Source organism: Macaca thibetana, chromosome 16, assembly GCF_024542745.1.
Source record: "Macaca thibetana thibetana isolate TM-01 chromosome 16, ASM2454274v1, whole genome shotgun sequence".
NCBI classification, from domain to species: Eukaryota; Metazoa; Chordata; class Mammalia; order Primates; family Cercopithecidae; genus Macaca; species Macaca thibetana.
Genome location: NC_065593.1, coordinates 28,194,814 through 28,220,681, shown reverse-complemented (window position 1 = coordinate 28,220,681; position 25,868 = coordinate 28,194,814).

Here is a 25,868-nt window from a genome sequence, read left to right as displayed (position 1 = left end):
CAATCCCAAACTAAAAATGTCATATATACATATATTATGTTTTGAGACAGAATCTAGCTCTGTTGCCCAGGCTGGAGTGCAGTGGCACAATCTTGGCTGACTGCAACCTCTGCCTGCTGGGTTCAAGCAATTCTCCTGCCTTAGCCTCCTGAGTAGCTGGGATTACAGGCATACATGCCACCACGCCTGGCTAATTTTTTGTATTTTTAGTAGAGATGGGGTTTCACCATACTAGCCAAGCTGGTCTCGAACTCCTGACCTTGTGATCCACCCGCCTCCACATCCCAAAGTGCTGAGATCACAGGCGTGAGCCACCGCACCCAGCCATTGTATATTTTTAAAGCGTTGCAACAAAAAAAAAAAAAGGAAAACGATGAAAATGAAAGAATATGTGACAGAGACCATAGGTGTCCCAAAGCCTAAAATATTTACTCTCTGGTCTTTTACAGAAAAAGTTTGCTGATCCTTGGCATAAGAGGATGCAAACTCCAAACAGAATAATCCTCAGAGTCTAGGTAGGAAATCAGAAAATAGCCTTGGAAACTTAAACCAATGAGATGAGATGGGTCACTTCCCCAGGATGAAACCACCAGAGCGATGATTTATGGGTGTGCTTGCCGATAAGGCCAAGCTGCGGCTGCCTCTCTATCTCAGCACAGAGTCTGTGGGCCCTCTCTGGGAGGATGGCAGAAATTTAAAAAGCAGCTAATGGAAGATAAACTGAAATCTTGGAAGCCCTCCTGCCTGTCAGGAGGTGGCATTGTAAAGAGAGCCGTTTTTAGAGACTAATAGAATCATTGCCCTGAGGGGGAAGATAGAGCATTAGGCATTGGGAGTGAGACTGCAGCCTGTGGCAGAAGAGGATGTGCTGAGCAGCTTGTCCAAGTGTTCCCGGCCCCTTGACCCTGCCCCAGTGAGGACCCTGCCCCAGTGAGAGTTCTTCATGGGTCAGGCTGGTAACAGCCTGTCTCCTCCTCTGCTCTCATTTCCTGAAGAGCCTTTTGACGACATTCAGCCTCCCTGCAGCGAAGACCATGTTTAGTCCAGCTGGTGTGCTGGGCTTACATTTCCTCAGTGGAACAACCACCATAACCAAGTGCATGCTATTTATTGAGCATCTGCCGCATTCCAGGCACAGGGTGAGGTGTTTTCTTATCTACATTGACTCAGAGGCAGACATGATTAGCCCCATTTTACAGATGAGAAAACTGAGGATCCAAGAGATCGATGAGCTTATCCAAAGGCATATGGCTGCAAAGTAGCAGAAGCAGTACACCCTGGTTTAGTGATTCAATAAACCTGATTCTAAAAACCTGATTCTTTTCATAATGCTACACTACAGATTGTGTGCATGTACACGGTACACACACACACACACACATCCATAATTAGTGCTAATCAATGGAATTCATATTTTTTCATTGATGTCTAGGGCAGGCCTAGAGATGAAGGTATATTCTCTCTCTTCCTCTCTCTCTGTCACACACATGCCCACTCACACACCCTAATGACTTAGGTCTTTGTCCAGCCTCATTTCTATCTTTTACTTCTATATCCCAGTATCCTAGGACTCTGCCCTAACCCCAGACTGCATAGCTGGAAACCACGATATTCATTTCCATCTCATCAAAAGCCTGCTGATCGCATATTATATGCAGAGATTTTTAAAAAGCAATCCCTTTTTTCAAAGAGCTTGAAGTCCAGTAAGGGAGGTACACAAATAAACTCTAATAAAATGCACGATAATGAGTTATGAGAGCTGCTCACCCTGGTGCTGGGGTAGCCAGGCTTTGGACCTTGAGCTCCAGAAAGGCTTCCCTTAAGAGGCTACATCAGGACTAGGAGAGCAAGGTTGAGAGTTCACAGATGAGCAAGTGCAGGGCTAGTAGGTGATCCAGGCAGAGAGATCAGGATGTGCTAAGACTAGGAGGCTAGATTTGATGTCTGCAACTCATTTGGAATAGATTAAGCTTAAGTTGAATCTGAGGATGTAGCAGAAGCCAGATCACAGAGGGTCTTTGCAGTATGGGGAGGAGTCTGTACTTCATGCTACCGATGATGGGGAACCATAAAAAGGTTTAGATCAGACATAAATTTGAAAGATCCTGTGCCGTATACAGTGGGAGGGATTGAGAATGCAAGATCAGTTAGTTATCGATAGATTTAGCAATAAACAACAATGTTTAAACTGGAGATAAAACAAAACATGGAAAGAAAATTAACTGCAAGATAGTTGGATGGTAGCATCAGCAGGTCTTGGTGGTCTATTGGGTGTGAGAGGTGAAGGACAGAGAGGGGTCTAAGTTAACTCCCTGCCTAGTCCTTGAAAATGCTCTTTCTCTTCCAGAGCACTGGACTCTTGCCTCTGTTCTCCCAGCCACTGATTGGGTCTCACTCTTGTTGCTCTGACCCTCTGGAATCTCAGTGCTGTGCCCCTCTGGTATTACACCTGCCTAGGACTACTGCTCACATGCCCCACCCACCATATTGAACTGCCTTGTACACTATCACCAAACTCAAATTTACCAACCCATAATAAATGTTGTCTATTGTGCTATTTGCCATGCTCTGTACTAGCCCTGAACCAGACCCATTCCATGAACTCCATTCATCCCCATCCAACTCTCTTCACTTTACTGAGCCATGCCTTGTAGCAGCAGCCACCTATCCCAGTTCTGCCACAGTCAGCTCCACTCCCTCACCCCCATAGCCCCACATGAAGCTGGAAGAGAAGGCCGATAGGGTAGATTCAAACTCTGACAGCTAGGAACAATGGACCTGAACCAACAGAATGAAATTTAGCAGAGATAAATGTCAAGTTCTACATACTGAGCTCAGGAATCAATCACAGGGACAGGATGGAAAGAGCTGATTTGCAGTAATGATAAAGAAACATCTGAGAGAAGTGGTTGAGTAGCTGGCCAGAAGCTGAACAGTCACCAGGAGTGTGTGGCAACAAGTACATTAAAGAGATACTCTCTTTACAGGTCAGGCCAGGTACAGTCCTCACGCCTGTAATCCCAGCACTTTGGGAGGAGGCAGGCTGATCACCTGAGGTCAGGAGTTTGGGACCAGTCTGGCCAAGACTGTGAAACCCCATCTCTACTAAAAATATAAAAATTAGCCACGTGTGATGGTGGTGCACCTGTAATCCCAGCTATTTGGAAGGCTGAGGCACGAGAATCTCTCGGACCTGGGAGGTGGAGGTTGCAGTGAACCGAGATTGCACCGCTGCACTCCAGTCTGGGCAACAAAGTGAGACTCCATCTCAACAGCAACAACAACAAAAAAGATACTAACACAATTTGAGGCTAAGTCAATAGTAGAGTGTCCAGGTATAGAAACATAGCAATCTGAGAGTCAGGATGGTTTAGACCCCAACTGAAATAGTGTTTAGCTATGGGCAGTATGATACAAGTATGCCCAGGAGAGAAAAAAGAGGTGATGAATATCTAGATACAAATTCTGAAAACTCACAGGGAGAGGGACTGGAAAGCTGGATGTCAGAACTTGGTGCTCAGTTAATGCTAGCTACTGTTATTATTTTCCCCTTTCCCTGGTTGCCCAGTTCCTAGAAGATTGTCCTGAGGCTGAGGGTCTGCCTCTTGAAAAGCATAAATATCTCCTCCCCAGCTCCAGCTGCATTCCTCATCTGCCCCTTCCCCATTCTCCTCATGAGGATGGGGTATGGCAACTGTTGCTGGTGTGTCTGCAATGTGTCCTTCCATCTCAAGCTCTCTGAACTCAGAGATCAATATTATGGGTCTGGTGTAATGTCTCTCCTCATTTCTCATCCTAATCCTGGAATGTGGAGTTGGTAGTGTCCCTAGGGCTGAATCCTGTGTTTTATAGATGAAAAAACTGTGCTTCAGAAAAAGACTGTGGTTTTCTCAAGGTCCTGGAGTTATTTGGTGGCGGAGCTAGGATCAGAACTGCAGTCAGTCCAATGCCGTTTTTGAACTGCCTTCTGGTCCCTTTCCTCCTAATCCAACCACTCACTGAGCTCCAAGAGGTTTTGATTTGAAGAAGGAGGAGGAAAGGGAGAAGGCAAGATGTAGAAGCTCTGTGGGCCAGCAGCAGAGTGCATGAGATTGAGAAGACTAGACCCCAAGGCTCTGTCTTTTATCGACAGGGTTGCCTTTGTTACTGAAGTGAAGTGAGCCAGTATCCTAGTTTTTTTCTGGGGAACCCTGACTCCCAGGAAAATCCTTGATTCACTCACCCCTCACTGCTGCCTGGGGAATAAGATAGGACTTACCCGACATCAGGATAATCTTAACCCCTTCCTTGACTCCTTCTTGCAAGGGAGTGGGACAGTAGTATTGCTTTGATTTCCAGCAGCAATAGCCCCAGGACAGGTATTAAATAGAGAAAGTAACATTTTGCCTTTAATAACCCCACTTGTCTGTTTATCACAACTTTTAACCCAAAAATCCAGCAATTTTATCATCATCATCACCATTCTCTCATCCCCAACGCCGTTCCATGTGCACAGCACACTATAGGGTATATACTTTATATATCTGTAACGTTTCCAGCTACCTTGTGAGGTTGCCCATGGGAATGCTGATGCCCAGGGAGGCAGGCATCATGACTTGCTGAGCTCAAGCCAAGTGTGGCTGAATCACAAGGTATTATCAGTTTTGCTCCCTCAGGCAAGTTGTATTTCTCAAATGTGCCTTCCTTGAAAAACGTCTTAAATGCGCCTTCCCGTAAAAAAAATTTTTTTATAATTCTAGGGTGAGAGTCTCATTTTAGATCTACAAAAGAAAGAACAGTGATGTGTGAACCTATAACACAAGCAGACAGAAGATCAGTTGAGGGGTGACTCCCATGGCCAGAGAATTTAAAAGTTATCGAAGAAAATCAAGAAATAATTGAGGCCAACCCATTTTAAGGATGTGGACACTGGGACCCAGAAAAAGAACTGATTTCCTGGGAAAATAGAGCTGTTTGGTGGCATCACTGGGATTGTACCCGGATCTCTGGGTTCCCGCCCTGATGTGAGCCTGGACACTGGTCCACTCTAGTTGCTGACAGTGAGTATTCAGGAATCTATCAGCTATAATCTGCCATTCTCCTGGAAGCACAGATGGACTGGCTAATTGCCTTTGCCCTCTCTCTGGAGTTTGGAAGCCCTCTTTGCTCCAAGCTAGCGGACAGCTCTCCTGAGCCTGCAGGTTATTATGCCCCATATGCGGGTGTAACCCCAGAGGTGTAACCCAGGAGAAGTTGGGCATCCAATTGCTCCACATCTGTCCAGAGCCCCAGGTACTTGGCATGTCTCTGTCCCCCAGGGCACTGGTGCTCAGACACAGCAGGAACATCTCCCTAGTGTCCCCACTGCCTTCCTAGAGGGCATTCCTCCTTACTGTTGCCACCACCCTGTTTGGGGAGTTCGGTACTGTTTCCATGCTCTGCCATCCCCTTTTTATAGAAAATCACTGTCCACATAATGTTAGCTCCCCGCCCCTTGAAGTCATAGCCCTACCTCACCCATCCCTTTTGGATTACCCATTCCTTCCCCTAGATCTTGACAGTAGCCTGGAACTCACTGGATTTCACCTTCAGTTGTCAGTGTCCACCCTGAAGCCACTTCCTCTGGCCTGGTGTTCTTATCAGCCTGCAAACAGTCAAAGCCATTGATCAAGAAAATGCTCAGGCCCAGGCTTCCCCAATGTTGATTTTCTTGCCACTGGCCCTCTAAGCCCTCACAGCCTCCTCTCTGCTCTCCACTCCTGCCCTACCTGCCCCCCCAACCCCAGCCCTCCACAATGCCAAAACTATACAGACAAAGCCAAAGGCTGGCTCTTTCTTCAAGTACAGGTACTGAGGAATTAATTCTTTAGGATGGCCTTTTACAAAAAAGAAGTCCAAGTTACCTGGTCATATAAACTTGGAAAATACTGGTTAGACGGAATGCAACAAGATCCCTTACTGCAAGGTTGTCAGAGCCTTTACCACGCTGATATGCAATGTGCCCCCTCCAAGCACATCGTATCGAATAGTGTTTCCAACACGGGTTCGACTGTACCTAAAGAGCAGTGCTCTCTACAAATACATTTTAGGAAACATTTAACCCTTTTCTGTACCTTAGTACTAACAAATTTCAACACTGCCACTTATTTGCTGTGTGACTTCAGGCGAGTTGTTTTGCCTCTCTGTGCCAGTGTTTACATGAGTAAAAGCAAATAAGGGCAAGATAGGGGTTGGACAGGATGCTCACTGAAGCCCCCACTGGCACTGGCATTTTCCAGTTCCCCTGTCTGTATTTTCTGACACGTGTCTGCCTCCAAACGCACAGACAGCAGAGATGCTGTAGATCGATAACAGCATGGCACTAACAAGACGAGCATACAATGAGACACAGTGGATGACTTTGTGAGTGGCTGAGATACTTTCTGGAGGTTGAAAATCGTTTTTATTTAGCCGACATCACATGTCCATTAATGGCACTCAGCATCCCCAGGGATTGAGCGTGGCTTGTAACTCAGTGACAGACAAGGGACTGTGAGGCTCAGGGAATTTCACTGGGGATTCAGATGCCACCCATGGTCCCTGCAGACCAGGCAGTGCTCAAAAGCATGGAGGCATCAGAGATCCCATTCTTATCCAGGACACCACATTGCCTGGGAGGCACCGCATCGATACTAAAACAACTAAGTTAGGGTAGACGTGGTAATATCAGAGAGAGTTGTAGAGGGACGCTAGAAACACATTCACGTACCGCAGGGAACACCAGGCAAGCTGAATTGTGAGGTCCTTTCCAGCCCTGGGCTTCTGGGATTCCCTTGGGTGCCTTTTGTGTGCAATCTACTAGTCTAGATATAGAGGAGAAAACAAATGTGAAGAAAACACACATCTTACCGTTAAGAGGTATAATCCTTTAGACACGCTGGGATAAAGGTGTTTTATCATCAGATAAGTTTCAGAATGTTGCCCACATATTCCCTGCCCCCTGGAAATCCTCAGCATACACTATATGTTAAAGGCTCTGAGAAGTCTGGGGTCAAGCTACGTAACTGGGGAATCCAAGGTCACCCACATCTATTTGACCGTGCAACTCTTCTTTCTGAACCTCTCCTAACAGATCATAGAATTATTGTTTCCTACAATGAGAATCACATGTCAGACCTGGAAAGGACCTGATGGTAGCTTTTAGGCAGGTCCCACACCTCAGATAAGGAGGAACCATTCCATTGTGATGATCTTGAGTGGGCCAGTGAAAACCCTCCCCTGGGACTTTCTGAACTGTCTCTGGATCCTTGACTGAGACTCTCAGGGTGTGATCCCAGAGTTGGCAGTTGCTGCCTTGGCCTGTCACATCATGATGGTGTGGTATGACTGAGCTGCTATGCTGCTGTCATACGTGGAAACCCCCTGCCCCTCTGTCCCTCACCCCCTTCAAAAAAGGAGGAGAGAAAAAAAGAGAATGTGCCAGTCAAGTGTATTCCTACTTACAGTTCCGAAGATTTCTGCAGCTGCTGTGATTATTATAGCTTTTCCTTCCTTTTTTATTTTTTTTCTGCATGTAGTCTCAGCCTCTTTCTAGGAAATCCTTTTCCCCCTTTTCTTTCTTTCTTTCTTTCTTTCTTTCTTTTTTTTTTAAAATTAAACCGTGTAAGTCAAAACTCTCTCTGTCACGAATTAAAGAAAACTTACTCAAACTGACTTATGCAAAAAGTTAACTTCTTGGATCCTATGACTTCATAGTCTAGAAGGAGAGCTAGCTCTGGCCACGGCTGGATACAGGTATGCCAACACCATCATCAGGACCTGGGTTGTTTCTCTCAGTCTCAGCAATGCTTCCTCTCTGTGGTCTCCATTCTCAGAAAGGCTTGCCCTTATGGTGGCAGAAATGGCGGCAGCTGCTCTAACTTCAGGTGCAATCCAACAGAAAGTGGCCAAAGGCGTGGCAGGTGGTACCTGCAAAAGTTATTACGTGTCACTCTGGTTGAACCAGCTTAGGTCTGCTGCCCAACATAGAACCAGTCAGTATCATCAGGTGTTTTCATTCTCCAGGGTCTCCGTAACAAAGTACCACAGACTGGGTGGCTTCAACAATAGAAACGTATTGTCTCACGGTTCTGGAGGAAGAAGTCCAATATCAAGGTGTTGGCAGTCCCTTCTGAGGGCTGTGAGGAAGCACCTCTTTCATGCCTCCCTCCTTGGCTTTATAGACGTATCACCCCAATCTCTGCCTTCATGTTTACCTGGCCTTCTCCCCATGTTTGTGAGTCTATATCTCCCATGGTGTTCTTTCATCAGCCCCACTCCCTTGCTCTAAATGACCTAATTACATCTGCAAAGACCCCTATTTCCAAATAAGGTCACATTCTGATGTACAGGGAATTAACACTGCAACATATAAACTTTTAGGTGATATAATTCGACTTGCAACATGAGGGGAAACGTTTTGCCAGTTGGCTTAGGCCTGAATCCTGTGCTTCAGCCTGGAGCTGCTTGTGAAAGTCCCAGCTGGACCAGAGGGACTGAGGGTAGAGGAGATGTAGACACCCTCACTTCAATCAAACAAACACAAAAGGAACCAGCCATGGCTGGAAGAAGGGGACATGGATGTTGGGGAGGCAAACCACACATGCCCATTATCTATTTTCACTTGGGTTTTCAACACCTGGCAGCCAGCAATGGCCTAAGCAGTACCCCTGTCTTTCCCCCATCACCCCAATTCCTCGTCTTCCAGGCAGTTCTATGATTCAGAACCCAGTAAAACCATGCACTTGCTTTAGTCATGATGTCTTTTCTCTTTGGGAAATGTCCGTTTCCTGCATCTCTAACATACTCCATGCACCTCCTCTCATTTCCTGTCCAATGGCACCTTCTCTGGAAGCCTCTCCCCAAGGCCATGGCACACACACACTCATTCCTCTTTGCTTCCACAACGTTGGGAAGAGCATCCATTGCGGTGCTTTCCACACTGTATCATCCTGCACTTCCACAGCCTGTGAGCCCCTGAGAAACGTTCTGTGCCTTATGCTTCCCACATCCCAGAGCCCAGCGCAGTGTCTGGCCCAGAGCAAGGGCTCCTTGAGTCTTCACCCGAGCAGCTCCATTCAAGCCTGGCCCTCTGCACTCTTTCCCCCAGGCTGCCTTCTTTCCTCACAAGCACTTGTCAGCTCCGGCTCCCCTGCTTTTCCCTCACCCAGGGCAGTTCTCCTAAACAAGCTTCACTGCCTCCTGAATAGTCATGAGTCTCTCTGGGCATAACCATCACTCACCCAAGAGCCTCCAAACTCCCCTGCTCTTTTGTCTCCCACCTACAGCAGCCACGCTCCGTGCTGCCTGACTCTCTGTCTTCTTCTGAACTGTTTTGATGTTTAGCTCTTTGGGGACAAAATCACTGTCTGTGCTGCTTGAGTTGCCGTGGAATCACAACCAGCTTTGGATTATTGCTCAACAGTTCCCGATGGGAGCTTCCCTAGCCCAGAGGGCAGGGACCCTGGATCACATGGGCACAACAGACACATGAGTGAAGCAACTGTGAGAATATTACTCAAGTCTCTGGGCCTCAATTTTCTAATCTGAAACAGGGGGATGATTCTATCCATCTCCAAAAGAGCTTTGTGGACAAAAGACACAGTGCACGTCCTTCTTCATCTCCCTCGGTATCATGCTCCTTGCTCCATGAGAACTGCTTTTGAGCCTGGCCTCCTCTGAGGAATGTCCCTTGGCTATAGCTACCCACTGTGATTGTCCTCTTATTTTTATTCCACTAGGATCACTTACCACGTTCCTTTAATTCAGAGCTTGTGGGGAAGAGAGGTGCCTATATCTGACCTTCCAGTGACATTCTCTAGGTGCCTATATCTGACCTTCCAGTGACTTTTTCTGACTAGCTGTGTGGCCTTAGGCAAGTGACTTAACCTCTCTGATCCTCCTTTTCTTTATCTGAAAAAAAGTAAGTTGAATATCCTTCCCTCAGGGCTATTGTAAGGTGTGTGGAATGGGTTCGTGAAGTGGGTGATAGGCCAGCACAATGGCATCTTCCTCCCCTCTCCTCTTCACTCCCCCTGCCCTAGGTGGGGCAGGCTCCACAGGAGAAGGGAAGCAGGGATTATTTTAGATAAGAACTAGACTTCTCTGAGTTCTTCCCCTGCTTCAGGGAACTAATGAATCTCAGGAAAGTCTGCTTTCACTGACTGTTTGCCAACTCTTTCCTTTGAGGTCCTTCAACCTTCCCCTCAGGGCCCTTCCTCTGACCTATTCTTGTAAAAATGAAAAAAAAAAGTTGCATCAAGAAAATTGCCTACTATTTATATATCCCAAGGTGAACCCTACATGGAAGATAAAGGAGGCAGCTGATTGGAAACAGCCCTATGGGCCCTTTCTCCAAATGCCCATCTGGGGCCTAGGGAGGTAAGAACCTTCTTGGATTCCTGACCTAGAACCAGAAGGTTTGACCCAGAGCAAGACAGCATTTTAGGGAAGGCTAGGGAAGCTGTCCATTCATGGATTCATTGAAGAAGTGGACATGGATGCTGCGGAGGCAAACCACACATGCCCACTACCTATTTTGACTTGGGTTTCTAATACTGCAGCCAGCAATGGCCTAAGCAGTACCCCGCCTTTCCCCCCATCACATCCAATATGTGTGCACTGAGCATCCATGGTAGGCCAGGCAAAGTGCTGGACACTGAGGGTACCATGGTGAACAAACAAGTGTGGCTCCATTCTCAGGAGACTTACAGAGCACCAGGAGAAACAACATTTAAAAAGCCTACAATAGACCGGGCATGGTGGCTCACACCTGTAATCCCAGCACTTTGGGAGGCTGACATGGGCAGATCACTCGAGGTCAGGAGTTTGAGACCAGCCTGGCCTACATGGTGAAACCCTGTCTCTACTAAAAATAGAACAATTAGCTGGGCATGATGGTGCACACTTGTAATCCCAGCTACTTGGAGAACTGAGTATGAGAATTGCTTGAACCAAGGAGGCGGAGGTTACAATGAGCTGAGATCGCACCACTGCACTCCAGCCTGGGCGACAGAGCGAGACTCCATCTCAAAAATTAAAAATTTTTTTTAAAAAGCCTACAGTAACTATTTTCTGCTGTTGTCCCCCATTCCAAGCCATGTACTAGAAGCTGCTCAGAAGGTGAGGGCATTTGAATTGTCAGGTGATGGATGGGAGGCCTCAGTCATGCCAAGTGCCTAAACCTTATAACATTAGATGTGGACTGAGCACTGCTACCTAGCAGGAACTGGTGGTGAGAATTAAAAATAAGACATGGTTTCTATCCTGAGGAAGACAACTGCAGTGGAAGAGGAGCCCTGATCCAGGAGAGCACCGGGTGCTGTGGAAGCAGAGCAGGGGCCACTATCCCAGGCTTGAGGGAAGGAGGGAAAAACCACTTGGAGAAATTAACTGAGCAGACTTTTGCCATCCTTTCTCTTCATGTTTACTTCCAACAGCCTGGTGCAAGCCCTCATCCTGTCTTTCCTAGACGATGCCAATGGCTTTCTATTCTTCTGCCGTTCCTACCCTTACATCAGTTTGCACAATGCTACCTGATGTCCTTATAAAGCCAATCAGGTGGCATCACTCTTCAGCCCAAAGTTCTGCAAAACTTGGCCAATGCTTGTAGGGAAAGACCATGGTGTTCATGTAGTCTGGGTTCGGTCTACCTCTCTGGCTACATTGATGGTCTCCTTCCCTTCTTTGTGTCTTTACCTGTCTTTGTCCGTGCTTTTCTTTGTACCTGGGATGCTCCCATCTGCCTTCAGCAAAGCAAATCCATCCTGAGAACTCTGCTCAACATCACTTTTTCAGGAGTGACTTTGCTCTTGGATCCATAAGGCTGGTGGATGTTGTGCCTTGCTCTACACTGGCCTGGCTCCCTATGCTCCTCCATGGCAGCCCTCCCCACAGTTCACAGGAATGGATGTGTGCTCAGTGGTGTCTCCCCCATTACCCTGTTAGCTTCAGCAGGGCTGGGGGGGGGTCTCGTCTTTGGCACCATTAGCAGAGGTAATTTCCTAGGCAGGGCCCAGCCTAGGAAATGATCCCTCCTACTTACTGAAGGGATTTAAGCAGTAATGGGCACTGTGGTCCCCAACTCAATAGGAAACAGGCACACAAGACCAATCTGAGTTCCCAGAGAGTCATACTTCCAGTTGAAGTGAAGGGGGTTGATGTGGTTTAGCAACTGAGAAAAATAAAGTCAAAGAGGAGACTCGAGACTTGGGATCATTTTCCTTCTTGCTTTCCGAGGAGATGAGAATAATGATGGGAGTTGGCCATGGCATTTGGACGTGGCTTCTTTGCCCAGGACCAGGATCAATGCTGCCTTCATCAACGCGGTTATGATCAGGGGCCAAACAAGGCAGCAGGTTGGTGTCATCCTCCAAGTACCCATCAGAATCCCTGGCAAGATTTTAAAAATTTGGGTCTAGAGACAAGGACAGAACTAGAGACCAAGCTAGCTCCCCAGGGCACAAAATTTAAGGAGGTGCTCACTCTCAGGTGCAGAACTTGCAAACGGACAATCCTGATAGCAGATGCCTCCCTCAATTTTGCACCCTGGACCCCTCACTTCTCTCCCTCTCATCCCAGCTTTATGTAGAAACCACAACCTCACTCCAGAAACCTTTAATTCAATTCTCTTCTTTGCAGGTGGTTCTGGTGCACAGTCAGACTTAGGAATCACTTAGCTAGGGAACTTCTGAGAGAACAAGAGTGTAGAGAGAGACCCTGGAGCATAGCAGGTCAGAGGCCTCCAGGATCAATGAGGAAGATTTCCTGTGAGTGAGCAGGGTGATGCCCTGACACAGGGCGTCATCATTTTCTGTCTCCATATCTAACCTGCAGAGCTCATGTAAGCTAATAATGAGCTAGGGAGAGAAAAAGTTTCATCAAAAGAAAGCGGAGCTCAGAATGCTCCGAAGTGGGCAAGTATGGGCTACCTGCTGTTTTCACAGGCTTAAGTTTTCAGGGAAGTCCTGTCCAGTCCAGCTTTAAGCCCCAGCCCCATTGCTCCTACCTCAGTGTGACCCCACAGTGCATGCTGCAGTGTATGCTGCTTCCCAGCCGCGAGCGTTTTCTGAGCGGTCTTCCCTGCTGTTCTAGGTGCACTTCCTGAGACTCCATCCCTGAGCTAAACCCAGTGCACCTTATTCCATTGACCTATCTCAATACTCATGTGAAGAATGTCTTGTTATGCTCTTTTTGCAAGAAGAGGAAAATGTGGTTTGGAAAGAAAGTGACTCACCCAAGGCCACAATCGCTAAGAGTCAAGGATCATTAGTCTTGGCTCCAAACATGCACTCTTCATCACCATGGCAATGACCCATGCATGATGGAGAGGTCACCTATTAACAGGCCCTCATCTTGGAAGTCACTGTCTCTAGGGAACAAAGAAAAATTAAGCATGAGGAAAGACAGGGCCAAGACCTTCCTACTTATCCCCAAACAACAGGCACTTAGAAGGCCTCTGAAGCTGTTGGTTTGGGCTTCCACCTCCTTTGCTGTCTGGGGAAAGGCAGTGGCACCTGGTGAGTGAGAGGGGCACTGGATGAGAAATCAGAAGGGCAGGTCCTCGCCCAGCTTACCGTTTCCTAGCCACAGGCTATGGGATCTAGACAACCCTTCCCTTCAGAGTCTCAATTTTCCAGACTACAAGGGAAAATTGAATCGAGTTGGCTGTAAGAGTCTACCACCTTTGAGAGGAGTATCTTAACTATAATGACTTCTACAGAGGGTAGTCTGTGGGAGCCAGGACAGCATTATATAGGGTACATTTGGGTCAACACTGTTGATACTAATCAGATGGGTAAACCCAATCCTGGAGCCACTCATCCTTTCTGAGTTTTGTGGGCTTGAATGCAGCTGGCCTGGAAGTGTCTCTCCAGCTAAGATCCCAGCACAGGGTGGAGGGAGGGGAGAGTAAGAACGTTATCTTGGGGGGAGGATGGCAGGTTCCCAGCAAGGCGAGGGCAGATCCATTCTGGATTCTCCCCAAGGACACAGCTAAAATAGAAACTTTAACAGAGCACTAGTCCTAGTAACACTGGAGGAAAGGACTATAAAAAAGAGGAGAAAATGGAAGAGGAAAGTAGCTAGTGAGAGAACCTTGACTGACTGAAGGGGGCAAGAAAGAATGAGAGACAGAAAGGAAGGGAAGTTAGAAGAGAAAGGAAAAGCTATGGAGGCTACAGAGGGTCAAAAACTACCTACAGTCAAGTCTGTTTCCTGGTTGAGAGGTTGTACTATAGTTATCCAAGATAGGGGATACCCTTGGGGGAAACTGGGTGAAGGGTATCCCAGATCTCTCCATATTATGTCTTACAACAGCATCATTTCAAACCAAAACGTTTAAAGAGAAAGTTATCAGGAAACCATATTTGCAGATACAGACAAGAAGGACGGGAAATTCAAAGGAGGCTCCATTCCCCCCTGAGGGTGTACAGCCCAGTACAGAGCAAAGGTGAAGACTAAGCCCGGCCTTCTGTGAGGTTGAGCCGAGCACATACCCTGGAGCCTGAAGAAACAATAACTCCCCTTTGTTTGCTGGGCCCAGTGACCACAAGTCTTTCCAAAATCCTCTCATCTGTATTTGTGCTTCAAGTGTTTGTTTAAAGAAGTCTGTAGCTACTAAATTAGCAGCTTGTTTTGTATTTCTATAACTGCTCATTTGGAAAACTGGACTGACTATAGCCCTGACATACAAACAACCAAGGTTCTGGAGAGATTTCAGCTGCCTACAGCTGGAAACCTCTGTGGCTTAGAGGGCAGGGCTCCACAGGGACTCTTGACCCCAAATCCACGCAGGCTATGTACAGAGAGGAAAGTGCACCAGGTAGCTATCTGGGCAGCTTTCCCCCATTCCACAAAGCAACCATCCTCTCCTGAAAGAGCTGAGAACGGAGGTAAAGGGGCTGGGAGTAGTTCACTGTCACACATGCACATGGATCACAGATGGTAGAGATGTGTCCCCCCAGCTCACCAGTGCCAATGTTAGAAGCCAGCCCACATCATAGGCCCACACTCCCCAGAATCCTCACTCTGGATTATGCAGGACTTCAATTACTCAGGGCCAACTGTTTTAAGTGGGACAACGGGAGGAAAGGTAGGTTCACTCAAGAGGCGGTGTGACCTTGGGCAAGAGGAAGGAGAACAAAGATTCAGAGTGTGATTTTCTGAATTTCTATGTGGGAAGGATAATGTCAAACTGAGGGACAGCCTTCCCCAAGAAAGGACTGAAGAAAACCTATGCTGACTTTCTACACACTTCCTCTTAGAATACTCACATCTCCATGACATGGAGCTCATCATTCCCAATTATGGTTGAAGAAAGTGAAGCTAAATAACTCGATGAAGGCACCACGACTTATGAGCAGCAGCACCAGGACTCAATTCACAGTTTAGCAATCATGTCCTGTGCTCAGTTTCCTCATCCGTGAAATGGGAACAGTAATAGCCCTCACCGCATGGAATTGCTGTGCAGATTAAATGAATTCCAGGATGCAAAACACTTAGAACTTGCTGCATAATGTACACTTAATACATGCTAGCTGGTGTTGTTATTACATTACAGGCATTGCAACTTCTACCAAGGCCCTATTTTGGCAAGAGATCTAGGACTAATGGCAAACACAAAGTAGTTAAAGGAATTGGAGATATTTCAGCTGCCAGGGAGAAGATTAGAGGGAGACAGGATCTTAATCCTTAAATGTCCAAAAAGCCACTACGAAAAAGATTAGACTTGCTCAGCTCTTTCCTAGAAGGCAAAATTAGGACCACGAGGAGAAAATATAAGGCATGAGATTCAAGCTTTTCACAAGAGAGACATGTCTAATGAATAAACTCCCTAAATACTGACTCCCTCTTGCCTTTCCCTCTTAGGCACAGCAGGCTGACCATGGCAGAGATGTTCTCGGGGGAGTGAAGCATCAGACAGAGACCTTCTAGCCTCTAGTTTCAGGCTGGGCTTCTGAGAGAGGAACGTGTTCATCGGCCACTAAGAGGGATGAGATCTTTCAGCCAACAGCTTCTAACACAGGGGCCTGGCCTCCCAGAATGATTAGGCTTTTTCCAGGGTACAAATGACTATGTTAGATCAACTCGATGAAAGTAATTGCATATGTTCCTAATGCTGCAATTAAATAAACTCATTGGCATGCAGTGTTCAGCAAAAATCCTTTTTTAGAGTTTTTCCTATTTTATTAGCCGCTCTCCCATAGAAATAGTCTATGCATGCAGTAAATCAGAAGCCAATATATGGAAAGTTTTCGAGGAGCCAGAAACTGTAGGAAATGTGGAAATGAATTGCAGGCAGGGACAACAGCGAGGTCAAAGGCAAGGATTGGTAAATCCTCTTGACAAGTAGCCCTTGGGCCTGGGTGCCCAGCACCATGTTAGAGCCGAGGGGAAGAATCCTGTGATGCATCCTTCCCTTCCCCATTGTCTGTGTGTTCTGGCCTGAACCCCACTTTGTTGTACACTAAGATATCTATTCTGGATGCTTGATGTCCTGTGGGTGTGGGAATTGCAAATGAGAGATAAGCAGGAAAATGGCAGAAAATAGAACCATTGTGTAGAGTGGGGTTGGCAGAGGAGGACTGGAGGAATGGAAGTAGGTGCAAACCCAAGCCACAGAGGAAGAGGAGCAGGGGAGATGCAGGACAGGTCAAGGCAAGTGGGGAAGAGCAACCTCAGTGAACTGAGCAGAAAGGTCCCCTAGAACAGAAATTCAACAGAGGTATTCTGAATTCAGGTGGAGGTATCAGTTGGCCAAGGGTCAGGAAGGTCAATTCATAAAATAGGACCAAGACAAACAAACACAACAGGGACAGAATTTTGACCATCATCAGCAAAAATGCCAGATGATTTGACCTAAGACTCCATGTGGAAATTTTTCCTAAGGAAATAATTCAACAAACACACAAAAATCTTTGTATTAGTCTGTTCTCACACTGCTAATAAAGACATACCCAAGACTGGGTAATTTATAAAGGGAAGAGGTTTAATTGACTCACAGTTCCAGGTGACTGGGGAGGCCTCACAATCATGGCGGAACACAAAAGAGAAGCAAAGTCATATCTTAGGTGGCGCCAGGCAAGAGAGGGTTTATGCAGGAGAACTCCCCTTTATAAAATCATCAGATCTCATGAGACTTATTCACTATCAATGGAACAGCGTGGGAAATACTTGTTCCCATGATTCAGTTATCTCCACGTGGCCCTGCCCTTGACAGGTAGCGACTATTACAATTCAAGGTGAGATTTGGGTGGGAACACAGCCAAACCATATCAATCTTCACTGCAGTTATCCAGACCAGCAAATTTATCTGACCACATGGAAAGTGATGAATTAAAAATCACAGGCCACCCAACAGAGTATCATGTAGCCGTTAATTATTACAACCAGAAAGACTATTCAATATTTTTCAATGCTCTAAATCAAGGGTTAGCAAATTATTTAAGTCATGAGTCAGATAGTAAATATTTTGGGCCTCACAGGCCATACAGTCTCTATTGCAATGACCTAACTGTACTTTATAATGTGAAAGTCACCATAGATAGTATGTAAATGAATGGACATGACTGTATTCTAATCAAACTTTATTTACAAAAACAGGTAGCAGGCTGGATTTGGCTGTTCTAAATGATAAAAGCAAAACACAAAATTGTGTATTTGTTGTGTTGCAACTATATGAAATACAAATGCAAATAGTCCAGAAAGAAATGTTTAAATCAGGAATAGGTAGTTCAGTTAAGATCATGGAGTAAAGTGGGTTCGTGTTCTTATGTCAAGGTAAAGCCAAGACTTTCTGATTGCCTGGGCACTCAGGACTAAGATGCACCCTCCAAGGACTGAGCATAAAGGGGTCCAAATTCCCATGTCCCAAACCTGGTATGGTCCTGGGGAATTCTCACTGAATGCTTGATGAATGAGTGAACACTCAGGAAGGCTGGCCTTCACAGTACTTTGCCAGACTTGGCCAAAAGCTTGACCTGGAAGTTCATTTTTGTCTGCAGGTAGAGCAAATCTAGTTTCAGCTGGAGATTGGGCCTGGGGCTTCATCCCTTTTAGTAGAGGAAGTGGCCCTGGCCTAGAATATGAGGTCTTAGAGATGGAGTCTCCAGATGGGAAACTGGCAGCTCCAGTGTCCAGGGCCAGTGAGCTGACTTGGGTGGGGGCTGGTGATCATGCACTGAACGGGAAGTATCCAAGGAGATGACAGAGGTGAGGAGACTGAAGAGAGCAAAGCAGAACCAGTTTCATTCTGGTTGCGAGCACTGGCTTTGGAATCAGGCAGTCCTGGGCTTGACTCCCAGCTCCTCTGCTGACCAGTTCAGCATCTACGAACATACCCATTCACTTCTTTGAGCCTCAGATTCCTGGTTATATAATGGGTCTTATAATAGCCCACTTTAGGGTTGTCATGAGCATGAAGTGAGACCATGTGTGTAAAACTCTCAGCAGAGTGCCTGGCTCAGAGGAAGCCCTCAGTAATGGTGGCTTTTAGTTATACAGGAGTGGGCAGGAGTCAGAGTGATAGGGTCATGCCAAACCAAGATGCCCATGCCCAAGTGTCAGCCAGGGTCAACCAGATGGTTTCCTTGCAGGATTCTCACTCTGGACTTCTGGACCATCAGGAATGGTATGTGGTCTCTTCTCTTAGGCTGGAAGGGCAGGGACTTAGAAGGCAGAACATTGAAGACACAGTGGCCAAGGGGATCATCTCATCAGGGAGGGGTTGGGACTGTGACCCGTGCTACTGGGTCAGACCAGGTGAAGAGACTTGGGAAACTCAGCATTAGATCCAAGAAGATCCCATCCGAGAGGCCAAGTCTGTGCCAAAGTCGTACCATCATGGGGAAGGAGAGTGTCATTGGGACTGAAAAAAGAGCAAGGCTGGAGGGCCTGGAAAGTTCACTGTGGAGGTGGAAGATGCCCAAAACTCCTTCTTAATGGGGGTAGGTGGGGCTGTTCTGAGCTAAAGACTCAGGGTGAGGTAGGGTGTGAGTTTTAGGGATGTGATAGGGTCCTAAAAGAATTCCTTACTGGAGAATCTTTTACTGTGACACTTAAAAATAGTTAAGATGATACATTTTATGCTATGTGTGTTTTACCATGATTAGAAATGAAAATAAAATCCAACTATATATTCACCAAACATAGCAAAAGAACACAAGTACCAAAATAAACATATTTTAGGACTTGCAAATAAAAAGCATTCAAAATAAACACATTTCTGAACTTAAAAAAGAATCTTTCACAGAATTTGATAGAGGTGACCCTGATGTGAATGCTAATAATAAAGGATATGCAGTGTGATTTGAAAAATGTTTTTGTAATGTTGGTTGGCCAGCAGAGAAGAAATGAGTTTCCTGACACTAGGGGATGGCCTGTGCGAAGGTGTGGAGGTGAGGAAGTCCCTAATTAGAAGAGCAGTCTCTTTGGAATAGAGGCATGGCAGGGAGGCAAAGGGGCACAACAGAAGGAAAACAGGGTGGGGGAGAGTGACCGCGTTTCTAATACTGCCTCTGCCTCTCACTTGGTAAATTGATACTGAGCTTTCTAACTCATAGCTCAGCTCCATAGAAAAGTAGATGCATTTTCTCAATTATTGTCCACAACAACTGTATTAGTCAAGGTTCTCTAGAGTGATAGAACTAATAGGATCAATGCATATACGAAAGGGAGTTTATCACAAGGTAAAGTCCCATAATAGGCCATCTACAAGTTGAGGAGCAAGGAAGCCAGTAGTGGATCAGTCTGAGTGCCTAGAACCTCCAAAGTAGGGAAGCCAACAGTGCATCCTTCAGTTTTTTGCCAAAGGTCCGAGAGCCCCTGGCAAACACTGATGTAAGTCTAATAGTCCAAAAACTGAGGAACTTGGAATCTGATGTTCTAGGGCAGGAAGCATCCAGCATGGTGGAAAGATGAAGACTGGAAGACTCAGCACATCCGCTCTTCTATCTTCTGCCTGCTTTATTCTAGCCACGCTGGCAGCTGGTTAGATGGTGCCCACCCAGATTGAGGGTGGGTCTGCCTCTCCCAGTCCACTGACTCAAATGTTAATCTCCTTTGGCAACACTCTCACAGACACACCCAGGAATAATGCTTTGCATTCTTCAATCCAATCAAGCTGACACTCAATATTAACCACCACGACAACCTTATAGGAGCTGCTGTGATTGTCCAGTTTACAAATGAGGAGGCCAAAGCTTAGCGAGGTTGTCACTTGCACGAGGTCACATGGTTCATAAATTGAAGGGCCAGAGTTGAAACTCAGTTCCTCTAACTCCAAAGCCAGTGCTCTTAACTGTGCGACCTTAAGAGCTTAATTTCTTAACCTCTATGAGTCTTGATTTCATCAGTATCAATGAGGGGCCTCTCCTGGCTCTGGCTTTCCTAGTCACCTTGCTGGGATATAACAGGGATGATAATGGAGAAATGATTACTGGAGGACTTGGGATGCCCAGCAGAAGGCTCTGAATTAAACCTAATTGGCAAAAGGGAACCATTGCATGTTCTAGAACTTAGTTTTTAAAAATTCTTCTTGGTCCTAGGAAAAAAAATTCTGCTTCACCTGGAATGCTTGTCTGGAAGTGGCTTTCAAAGAAAGCCTCACAAAATCATATCAGATGGTATTTGTAAAAATCTTATAGGAATAACTAAAAACAAGAACCCCTTCTACTACTGCAGGATGATTTCAAAAGCCAGCCTGTCTGCATCTGCTCCTCTCTTTTCTGCCACACCTCCACCTAGGACTGGGCTGTGGTTGGACGCCACACATCTCCACCCTGACACCTGCCCTCAGAGAGAAAACTCAGCACTACCCTGCTCCTTCCTGCTTGGTGTTTCTCCTTCCTGTCTTCAGAATAACTTGCCAATGTCTGAATGTGGGGAAAGCTGGCCAGCGAGAAATGGGAGGAATAGCAGCAGCACCATTCCCCCATCCTGTGTCACTGCTCGGGGCACTAAGAAGTCAGTGTCCAAGGCCCACAGGTCAACCAGGGAGCTCTTCAGGCTGTTTGTGTCTCCTCAGGCCCTGTGATATATCAGGACATTCTTCCAAAACAAGGCTTTAATGAGGTATAAGCTGTCATCTTGGAGGGTGGAGCAGTACCCTCCCCAGTCCTGTCCCTCTGGAGGAATCCCCAACAGGCACTGATGAAGTCTCTTGACCATTGGAGCCAGGGTCGTAAGAGTGGCTTGTCCATGCTTTCATTCAATCAGCTTTTATGGAGCTCAAACCATGTGCCAGGTGCCGTACCAGGCTCCAGGAAATAATGTGAGTAGAGGCAGTTTGATGCGATGAGTAAGCTGATGGACTCTGAAACCAGATTGCCTTGGTTCAAAAGCTAACTCTCTTACAATAGCTGTGTGACCTCACAGTAGTTACTTAACATCTCTAAACTTTGGGGGCATCTATATATAAAATGGGTATCATGCAAATGCCCACAACATAGAGCTAATCTGGGCAAAGCCATGAAAACTCTACCCGTAGGTGTCAGCACTAGTCAGGTGTCAACCATCATCTTTATTATGTCTGGGGATTCCTGGGTCAGGATGAGGGGCAAAGATGATGAGAGAGGTTCTAGGAGCCAATGGACAGGTAGTCAGTCTGAGTCAGTGTGAGCTACAGTAAATCAGGAAGGGAGGGAGGGGTTGAGCTCTGGGCTGGCAGATGAAGCAGTGAGCTATAGGCACAGCAGTGAGCCAGGGGCAGGGTGGCAGCAAAGTAGAAGCAGGAAGGAGCATGGACCAGACAGCGCAGGGCTGGCTCTGAGCATGAATTTGGAAGGCTCCAGTCTGGTCACTTCTGCTATTTATTAGCAGCCTTGAATTAGCAGGTTCTCTCGGGACTGGGGTGCACTACCATAAGCCAAGCTCTGGGTCAGACATTTCACACTGAGTATTTTATTTAAACTCTAAAATATCCCCCAAGTTCCTGAGTTCTCTTGTACACAATCTGTCTCCCAGATTGAAGCAAATTCCTTGAAATGATGAGGATCTTGGAGAGGCAGCCAAGAAGGCAGCAACTGGGAGACTGGATCCCACTTCACTGAGTTGAGGGGAGGTAACAGGGGGCCCGGAGTCTCACTGGCTGTGAAGAAAATGGAGTGGCCTAAAAGAAAAGATTGTGTCAGCATCTCACAATGTATGGGTTTGATGTCATTTAAGCTTAAGTACTTGAAGGATATTGAAGCACACGGAGCCTACTAACTGTATACATTGCTAAGTGGATAAAAAGTAAGTTACAGGACAGTGTGTAAAGTGGGAGCTTCACTGCTCTGAAGCCTCAGCCTCTCCTTCTTGACCTGGCCAGGGAGGCAGTGCCCTTGGATTCTAGCCCTGATTCTCACTGGCTATTGGCTTGATCCTGGGCAGCCATTCCTAACCGTGTCTGCTTTGCACTTTATGCAGGGCTTCCATGGCTGCTACCTTCCATGGGCCTTTTATCCACTCAAGGTCAGTTAGAAAGAGTCTGATGAACTGATGATGAACTCTTAGGCGCCAACAGTCTTAACCTTTTAGAACTGTGCTGCTTGGACCTAAGATCAAATCATAGTCACATGTGACTATGTTGCAGGGCAGGTGGGCCTCAAAGTGAGGCTTAGCCCATGAGGGTTCTTGGCTTCACCCAGGCAAGAATTGAAGGGTGAGCCAGTGGTGGAGTAGAAGAAAACAGCTTTCTCAAAGCAGCAGTGTTACAACTCCACGATTGCTCCTGCAGAGCAGGGCTACCCCATAGGCAGTGTGCTGAGAGTGGCAGCTCAGGGCAGTTCTGCAGTCATTTTTATACCTACTTTTAATTACATGTAGGGGTGTATGCAGAATTTCCAGAAAAAGGGTGATAGCTTTTGTGTCATTGCTGTGGAAAGGGGCTGTAACTCCTGGGTGTTGCCATGGCAATGGTAAACTGACGTGGCACACTCATGGGCATGTCTTGTGGAAAGCTGCTTCCACCCTGTCCCTGCCTTAGCTAGTCCTCAATTTGGTCCGGTGTCCAAGCCCAACTTCCAGAGTCCAGTCCCCCCTCCTACCTCAGTTTGTCTGAGCTGAGATGTGCTGTAAATGTTAAATACACAATTCCAAACACTTGGTCCAGGAAAATGTACAATATCGCAGTAAATTTGTTTTATTGGTAACTAGTTGAAATGGTAGTATTTTGGATATATTGGGTTGAAGAAAATGTATTAAAATTAATTTCACCTGTTAATTTGTAGTCTTTTTCATGTGGCTACTAGATAAAATTATCTTTGTAGCTCATGTCGTATTTCTACTGGCCAGCGCTGCTGCAGGGAAATGCATTTCAATGGGGATATCATTATTCTTGCCCATAGAAATGTCTTAAATGGGGGCATCTCCCAGAGTGTGGCTTTTGGACACAGGAACTTCCCTATATGCCTTGAATTGGGCTGTATAATATGTTGCTCTTTTTACTTATGAATAAAATCTGTCCTACTATATTAGTTTCCTTTTGCTGCTGTAACAAATTACCACAAACTTAATGTCTTAAAACAACACAAACGTATTCTGTTGTAGTTCTGGAGGTCAGAAGCCTGAAATCAGATTAACTGGGCTAAAGTTAAGACATCATCAGCAGGGCTGTCTCTTTCTGGAAGTTCTGAGAAGAGAAAGTGTTTCTTTGCCTTTTTCAGCTTCTCCTGGTTACCCTCATGGTCCCACGTCACTCCTGTCTCCTGTCTCTCCTCTCTGCTCACATCATCACTGTGCCTTCTCTCTGACCTCCTGACTCCCTTTTCCAAGGACCCCTGTGATACCACTGGGCCCACCTGGATAATCTAGGCTAATTTCCCCATGGCAAGATCTTTAATGTAATGACACTTGCAAGAGCCCTTTTGTCATGTAAAGTAATATCCGCTGGTCCTGAGGATTAATATGTGGATAATTTGTGGGCCACTATGCAGCCTAGTAGACTTGCTGATTTCATCCCAGCTTCCAATTTATAGGCCATAAGGTAGAGCACGAATAGTCATCAAACCACAGCAGGATGAGTCATGGCCCTGGAAAGGAAAGTGAAGGAGTCATGTAGTCTTTCTCCTGACTCAGTAAAGTCCTATAATCTCAATCTTTGTGCAGAGGAGGCAACAGAGGCCCAAAGAGGTTTAGTAAAGTGTATGAGCTCACACAGCTAAGAAGGGCCCATGATGGGGAGAAACCTCACCCCACCTGCCAGTGCAGAGCCCCGTTGAGTGAGGCAAGGTAGTTCTGCCTCCTTCCCTTCTTTGTAAAGAGCAATCCTCTGTGACCTTGTCTGAGGATACAGCCCACTCGCTAAGACCATCTTTAGGTTGATGGCACTCCAGCTCCTTCGGAAGCAGTCCAGATGTGTGGCTGTATCAGGGGACCCATTGTGACGAGACTCAGGCAAAACCGCAATCAAAGAAGCAATGGAAAACTTATTAAAAGCAGATGTTGGGCTTGAAGGAGCCCACACTGAAATTCACAACATGCCAGGGCCAGTGATGCTGGTTTTATTAATCAGGGACGGAAGGAAGTCACTTGGGCTGGAGGAGTCAGGAGGCCGTGTAGATCTGTGTGGCATGGGGATGCAGGAGGCCCGCTCAGCAGCAGTTTTTCTTCTCTGACAGGTCTTTCCTCAGCCTAAAGTCTTCTCTCCCGCTTCTGCCTCTTTGCCATCTCTCCCCAGTCTCTCCGCCTCATTCATCTCTGTCCCTCTTAGTCACTTATTTTTAGTCATGTCAGCAAAACGGAGTCAAGGAAAAGAAAACACTTCATTTTAAGGAACAAGGATATTTTGTTGCGGTGTGTTTCCACCATCTGTTCACTCTCAATTCTCATTGCCAGGCCTGTCTTGAACAGGTGTGTCTGAGAGGAGACTGGCAAGCGGCCCTCTCAGGGCCTGCCTTGGAAGGTGGGCCTTGGAGGTGATGGGGGAGTGTGAGAAAAGGATGCAGAACAAGGGCGCCGCTGGGGTTAGGAGTTAGAGGACTTGGGTTCAAGTCCTAGACCCAGTGTCTATTCACTGTGTGACCTTGGACAAGTCACTGAAACCCTGACCCTCAATCTCCTTGTCTGTGGAATGGAGATAACAGCAGATATCCCCATCTCCCAGGGCTGCTGAGACAATCAAATGAGAAAATGAAGGCGAACATATTTTTTGAACGATAAACTATTTCTCGAGAATATGGGATATTACTGAGAGTTGGCACAAGATTGGGGATGCAAATGCAGTCCAAGTCTAAGATTAGGTATGGTTAGCAGAAGATCTGAAACACTTATGGTTGAGTTAGGGTTGTGGTGCAGAAATCAAGTGAGCTGTTAGGAGCAAAGTGGCAGAGGGTCATATAAACAGAGGGGACAGCATGAATTTTTGCCCACATTTGACTAGAGGCAAGTGAATACCACACGTCTTGCAGTAGACCAGAGCGCATAGTGGCTGAGATGAGGCTTCAGAGGCCCAGCAGGCTGAGTCTCAATAACCACATGGAAAAAATCTGGACATCACCCATGGACAAGAGAGTCATGGCAGAGGGTTCAAGGGGGTGACATGATCCAGTTAGCATCAGAGCAATCTGGCTGGCTGGAGCAAAGAGTGGACTGGAGGAGGAAAACACCTGAGAGGAGAGACCAGAGCAGCAGAGAGTTGAGGGAATGTGGTCATGGATATCAGGAGAAGAGCGTTTTCCAAAGAAAATAGAGGGCAGCAGGTCAGTCATTGCCAGGAGGACTGGTGCTATTGGCATTAAAAGTATGCACTGTACTTGGCAAAAATGAGGTTATGAAGGGAAGGGAAATTTCCATGGAAGGGTAAAGCCAAGTGGCAGGGGATGGAAGCGTGAATGGGAGGTACTGGAGAGGTGAAAAGGCTGAGGCAGCTCATTCAAGGGCATGTGGATAGGGGA